A 7,029-nucleotide genomic window follows, 5' to 3' on the forward strand; every position below is an offset into this window, starting at 1 on the left:
TTTAAAGACCTCTAACCTATGCATCAAGTGGTAATATATATATATATATATATAAAATTTAATGTTATTTAGACTGTCTAATTTTTTGACTACATGATGTATATACTAGAAATCTCTAAATTATATAATTTTTGGTATGCAGGCAAACTTAAATGTAATAAATTATATTTTAGGGCTCGGTCATCGATGGAGTCTACTCAAGTATAGCCAAATTTAGCTCTATATATATAGATGATTTTTTTTTTCTTTTACCATCCTCAAAATCCTTCAATACAGCTGACGGAGAAGAAAAAGAAATTTCTTTAGGAGTCTGCATACCCATATGTAAGTTCAAATCTAGCATGTTAGTAAATGGACCTTTACATATTTTTGACCTACTTTACATTCCTTTGAATCTATGATCAGTCCAAACTCATAACGCTTGACATGCATCCTATTTTTTGGTAGTTGGCAATTGTTGAATGCCACATATGATAACATAAATTAATACTGAATATATAGTTATAAGAATATGGCTAAAGCAATTGTGGATGAGCATTTCCATGAGAGAACTTTTCTCCGCTTCTCCTTTTTCTTATTATGAATACGAAGTCCCCTTTTAGATTATAGATGCTAAAAAAATTACATGATTGTTATTACGATTTAAAAGTTCTTTCATATCAATCATCAGTCTAAAATGACCATATAACATGCGATTTGCTATTCTGTTGACTGCTATGAATATCACTAATATGATCTACATGCCTTTGATCTTCATATGTTTGGCCATTGATCACCTTTTGTAGTTTGTTAAGTACCTTATGGTAAGTCATTATTTTTCAAAACCGTGTACACTGCATTACATGGGCTTTTCTGCTTGTATCTTCACAGAATGATGGTCAACCATAGAACTTATACAGCAAAAGAAATCAAGATAGGGCTTTTCTGCTCGTATCTTCACAGAATGATGGTTAACCATAGAACTTATACAGCAAAAGAATTCAAAAAACGTAGAAGGGAACAAAGACAGCCTTCCCTTTCCCACCATATAGTCAATAAGTTGCTCATTTTTCTACGAAAACAACATATTCATTTAACACAAGACCTGAAGAAAAATTTAAGACAATGCATAGTTTTGATGTAAAATTATACTCTGCTGAATATAGATTTTAGAATTACCTTTGCTGGCAACCGTAGAGGGAAACCAAAGAAGTGTTGAATAACATTTAACTCAAAGCTACATCTGCCAACAAATTCATTTGATTCAATTTCGACAGGAACCCAAGCACGAACACTGCACTTGCCTATACTACCATCGTACATTCACTGGTCTGGGCATGGAGATGGAATGCACCGTAACCCAAACAGGGATGGAAATAATGTAGGGGAAAAAAAAAAAGAAACTGGTCAAACAAATTAGAATACAGATCTTTGCTAGTCCCCGAGGTTGTGCAGCCAACCCAACCCCATTTCCTCAAAGCATCATTACCGAAAAGAAATTCCAGGTCGAGCGAGAGATCAATAGCACTGTACAGGATCTCTGCATTCTCTAAGGTGCTTTACAAGTTTCAATTACTTTGACAACAGCCGAATGTGTTTCCGGTGATATCATGTTTAGTGTCAGATGAAATGCCTGGCAAATCAAAGTGGGACCAAAAGATTGCGTTAAAAAAATGCAGAGCCAACAGGCATTTTCAAATTCACTTTACATAATAATATTAGTAGATCTTATAGAAAACAATAAATAAAATCCAGGATATTTTATGAAAATTTTCTATGAATAGGATACCAATAGGGAAGAAAGTTCCAGCCAAAGCGATACTAGTTGCAAGGGTTCGGAGGAAAGAAATGAACGACAAAATATAATAGAAAATCAAATAAGTAGGAACGAGAAAACAGGATAATCCCATCATGCTGCACCACAAAACTTTGGCATGTGGATTCAAAAAGTTGTGAAATGTTGAGCCATCCATGTACCACATGAGATCATGCAGGGTTCAAATGAAAAAAAACTAAACATATGAGAATAAAAATTCTTTTTCCCTTCTATCTACATAGAATGCATGACACTGAGCTCCCTACATTATTTCATTTGAAAACGTACCACAAATCTTTCCAAAACAGGTACTAAAACTTGCAAGTTGTGATTAGGGAGGCAGCTGGCAATGGCTTCACGCACCTTGGTACTGTTGGCGACAAATTAGCAGAAATATTAACATGATGAAATTACCCTATTAACATGATGAAATTACCCAAAAAAACATGTATACATTGAAAAGCTATACAGACCTCTCTATGACAGAAATGCAAGCAGCAGAGCAGCATAAGCCTCAATGATCATCATTTCAGCCTCTCGCTCTCCTTGCAACAAAGAATCTTCATCATCCTGTTTCATTTTATTGAGTCAGGTGGACAATTCCGAAATTGTTTCTGCTAGCAAAAAATGTTGAATGACTAGGCCAAGAGCCATGACGTGACAGCACAAATCACCTACCAAGCAATAGAATACTGAAACCATATTAAATGATTTATTATGTGCAAAAATTGCTGAGCTATCGAGTGACATCCTTGGGTAACTAATAATAACTTTTAAAAAAAGCAGTGGTATTGCTCCATCAACATCTTTGTGTGCTTAATAACTAGAAGAGCAAAGATGTTGCAGAAAAAGCCTTCCAGCAACTCAGCGGTATTGCCCCATCAACTTTGACCTTCAGCAATGATCGGCTTTGTGGAAGGGATGGCTTGAGCCAACTTGGGGTGAAACCAAGACCGAGTCAAGGTGTCTCAAACACAGCAGGTGTTATTTGTATGTTGAGGTTGGGACTCACTGATGTTTGTTTAGGGTAGAGGGTTCATCCTTGTTTGGTTTGAAATTTGAATTATTTTTGAACCTTTTAAATAGAAACAGTTCGCTTGTTGGGGTTGATACAGCCCTGGAAATTGTTGGTTTAAATGTTACTTGGAACGGTGTTTTCTCTTTATTTTAATGTAGTTTTTGGGTTGCTTCTCAGCATTATGGCTAAGATAGGATACACTTACTTTCATTATCTCCATTTTTGGTGGTGAACAACCCCCCCCCTCCCCCCCCCCCCAAAAAAATGTAGAATGTGTCTTTATATAAGGAAATTTGACTGGATTTTTCCTGAATGATTTTCCTTTTCATCAATTATTATTATTGATTGAAACTGCTGCTTTATCATGTGAAAAACTGTCACCATGCTCTTCTTCTGGCTGAAGTACCATTTCAGGACTAATATCATACCCATACAAGGTTCGCCGTACCGGTACCGAACCCCGTACCGGTGCCGCACTAGTATAGACCGTACCGAGTGTCGGTACAGTATGGTATGCGGTACGTCAGGCGTACCGATATTGGCCGTACCGATACCGGTACCCATCGGTACGGGATTACGGTACGCTCGGTATTCGATCAGTAACCGACCGGTACAGCATAACCATTGTACCATAGCAATACTAATACTTGTCGAATATCTGAATCTTCTAAGCAAAGAATTTAATTATATAGAAGAGGATGTAGAACTTACAGCCACTTTTTTGAAAAATCAGTTACCTTCTTTTGCTTTTTCACTACCTCTAAAGAACTATAGTGATAAAATATACTTAGAATATAAAACCTACATACCAGAGACAAAAGTTTATGCAGCACAAATGGTATGACATAGGCGATAGGATATGTTCATTCATCAAATGGGTCTACAAGACATGTTTTTAGTGAGTGGGCTCTTTTCATTCCCTAGAATAATTCATGTCGAACATTTATACTAAATATGCAACTGATGAACTAAATTTTTTTAACTCTACCTTAATAGCTAGTAAGAAAAATAATAACATTCTTTTAACTAATGCAAGCCCAAAAACATGCATAATACATACACATCCAATACATATAAACTATATTCATTAAATCTCTCTTCAAAGTTTGGACAACTAGAAACCTTGTACATTATATATAATTATATATGGCAGGCATTTATACCACTTTAAGCAACGTAATAGGAAATCATGCATGGTGCACATATAGTGCAAAGCAAAAATGAAGCTGCAAAACTCTCAAATAATATGTCATCCACTATTACAAATAAAAAATGATAAAAAAGGGCAATGGATCTATATATAGCCTTCTTTTTTTCAATACTAAATAAAAAGTGTACATTTCTAAATCTAAGGTACCACTAAAATAATAGGATCTAACTTCTTCCAAGACATAGAATGAACCTTGGAGATAGGAATGGTACTAAAAGACAACGAAAAATTTGTCCATAATATGGGCAGCAGACCACTGCTATATTTGAAACATGATTTTAATAAAAGATTATTCAGGAGGAAGCTGTCATGCTTAAACATAGTGATTGTGGTGAATATTTATGACCCATTCAGGCATGTTACTTACAACAAAGATTAGGATTTCCTTCTCCAGCAGCATCCCCCGCTCCTTGATTGGCCAGAAATATGGAACACAATAATGATATTACATCCCTGTGAATTTTCTCTGCCTTTCTAATTTTCCTGGTTGATCCACTGAAACACGGGCACATGCAAGGCGCAATCTGCAGCAACACCTTCAGGAACATGAGTTGCATAATAACACTGGTGTAATTTATTTGAACAGTGTATTATCAGATAATAGAACAATAAAAGTTAATTATAAAGACACCATAAGAAAAAAAAACGATGGATAAATCTTGGTAAAATTCAGACAGAGTTAATTATCCAAGGTGACCAACTAGTATTAGTAATATACAAATTACACAAAGATGCATATATCTAAATACCCCATAAAACATACTAAAAGCTGCATCTATCAGATGCAGCTTAAAATAATAATGTCCAACTATATGTGATATGTCGATGTCTTATTCATATATTACCACAGTAGAGATAACAATAGAAGGGTAGCAAGCAGATACTTTCGGTTGTACATCAAATCTAAGGCGAAAAAGATCATATTCTACTAATGTTGTATATTTCTTAGTTTAATTATGTAATGGTCATGTATTTTCTTCATTTGGGCATTTACTGGGCTAATATGCTTTGGGTCATGTACAAATGCCCTACCATTATGTTTTGGACCCTAATAAGGGATGCAACATTTATTAAATGGACAGCGATGACCAGAAGAAGACAGTTCAGTTATTTAGCCTTGTTGGTGACACTCTATTACATTAGGAAGGCTTATTAGTGGTTCCCTATTATAATAGGAAAATAAAGGTGTTGAATTTGCTCAAGCAGTCCACTTGTTTTCTCCTCTCTTCTTCTTCTTCTTCTTGTCTTTTTTTTCTCCTTTTTGAGATTAGGAGGGCTTAATCCCCACCTTCTACCCTATATCCACCCCATCTTTTGAGGGATGACTCCAACCAAAATCGACCCCCATCCCCTTGCTCAAGTGGCAAGTGGGGATACCATCCGAGTAAGCACTCCATGGTATAGGACAAGCATAAATAAACAGTTCCTTCTTTTGGTGGTATTGGTTGATCTCCCTTTTTTCCTTCCTCTTCCTTAGATAACAGTTCATATATATCCTATCTTGGTTTATTTATTGATATACCATAGGATGAGCATTCAGGGTCACCATTTTGCTTTCTGCTGTAATCATCTCATGGCTTGTAGGATTGGACAAATCTTTGCCTTGATACAACTAGATATGATCAAAAACACATGGGCGAACCTTTTATCAAAAGATGATATCTTTAGGCTAAATCTGTACTTTCTTCAAAATGACATGTAGGTTTGTCAGATCTTACCATCCTCCTATCAGTCACCAAAAATGACAATTATTATATTCTCCTATTTTTGCCCCTTGCAAGGTTCGCCGTACCCCGATCCACCGATGAGCGCCGAGTAGCGGTACGCATCCAAAAGCCTCCAAAAATTTAGAACCGATGTGGGCCGGTATGATTGGCCAGTTCGGCCAGGGACGGTACCAGGATCTAACGGAACCGGCTCATACTGGTCCGGCCAGTAACCGGTACGCCGGAGCAGTGCAAACTAGTACGGGCTGGTTCTGTGCCGGAGATGAAGAAGACAAAGAGAAGGAGAGGAGAACGCGGGGAAGAGAGGGAGGGAGGAGACTTGTGGCTTGCCATCGGAGAGCCGCGGAGGGGCGGCGGAAGGCCGAGGCCGCGGAGGGGTGGGGGAACCCACGGAGGCCGAGTCCGCAGTTTTTTAATTTAGGAATTTTTAAGTGCATTTTTCAAAGTTTGTAATTCGGAGATTTTTAAGTAAAGTTGACACCCAATTTGCCGACTTTACTTAAAATCTCAAAATTAAAAAGCCACAGCCGCGCCCCCGCGGGTTCCCCTGCCCCCCAGCCTCCGCGGCCCCTCCGCGGCTCTCCAATGGTGGCTACAGGTCTCCTCCCTCTCTCTTTTCGCCCCGCTCTCTCGTTCTCTTCTTCTTTCCGGCTCCAGCGGGAAGAGTTGGCCAGTTCGTACCAGCCATTTCGGTACGAACCGAAACCGTACCGATCCGGTAGGAGACCGGTACGCCTATCGGTACTGGTACAGTAAACCTTGACCGGTACCGACCGGTACGGGCTGGTACCAGTTTTTAACACCAAATCGGACTGGTCAGAGCCCGTACCGGGGTATCAGTTTTTAACACCAAACCGGATTGGTCAGAGCCAGTACCAGTTCGGTACGGGCTGAACCGGCCCGTACAAACCGGACTGGTCAAAGCCAGTACCAGTTCGGTACGGGTTGGCCCCTTATATTTCTCATTGATTCCTATAATAGGGTTAGTGTTGTCTTTGGTTGTCTTGGTAGGCAACAGATATGGTTTACCGTGTTTCATGTTCATTTTTTTTTTTGGCATGGTTACAAGTGTGTGTATTAGCTATTATGTTCCTTGAAGAAATTCATGTAGGTGAAGAAATCAGCAAAAGAAAGGTCTCAACTGTAATAGAGAAAAGCATACATATACACATATATTGTGTATGTGAATAATCCGATTATGCCAGTTTTTGTAAATGAGGGTATGAGATATGAACCCTAGGAAATTTCAACTATGCCTGATTATGGCCCAACTACCCTA

The 7,029-nt window shown here is 38.2% G+C and overlaps 1 long non-coding RNA gene across 1 annotated transcript; it reads right to left on the reverse strand.

The window, feature by feature from the left end:
* Nucleotides 1-1,112: 1,112 nt before the first annotated feature.
* Nucleotides 1,113-2,168, reverse strand: LOC120109932. Its single transcript, XR_005510740.1, has 2 exons — nt 2,084-2,168; nt 1,113-1,612 (listed from the first exon to the last, which is right to left on the reverse strand). It is a non-coding gene; the product is annotated as an uncharacterized LOC120109932 (long non-coding RNA).
* Nucleotides 2,169-7,029: the final 4,861 nt, after the last annotated feature.

The sequence above is a fragment of the Phoenix dactylifera genome, chromosome 2 (assembly GCF_009389715.1).
Source record: "Phoenix dactylifera cultivar Barhee BC4 chromosome 2, palm_55x_up_171113_PBpolish2nd_filt_p, whole genome shotgun sequence".
In the NCBI taxonomy this organism is placed as follows: Eukaryota; Viridiplantae; Streptophyta; class Magnoliopsida; order Arecales; family Arecaceae; genus Phoenix; species Phoenix dactylifera.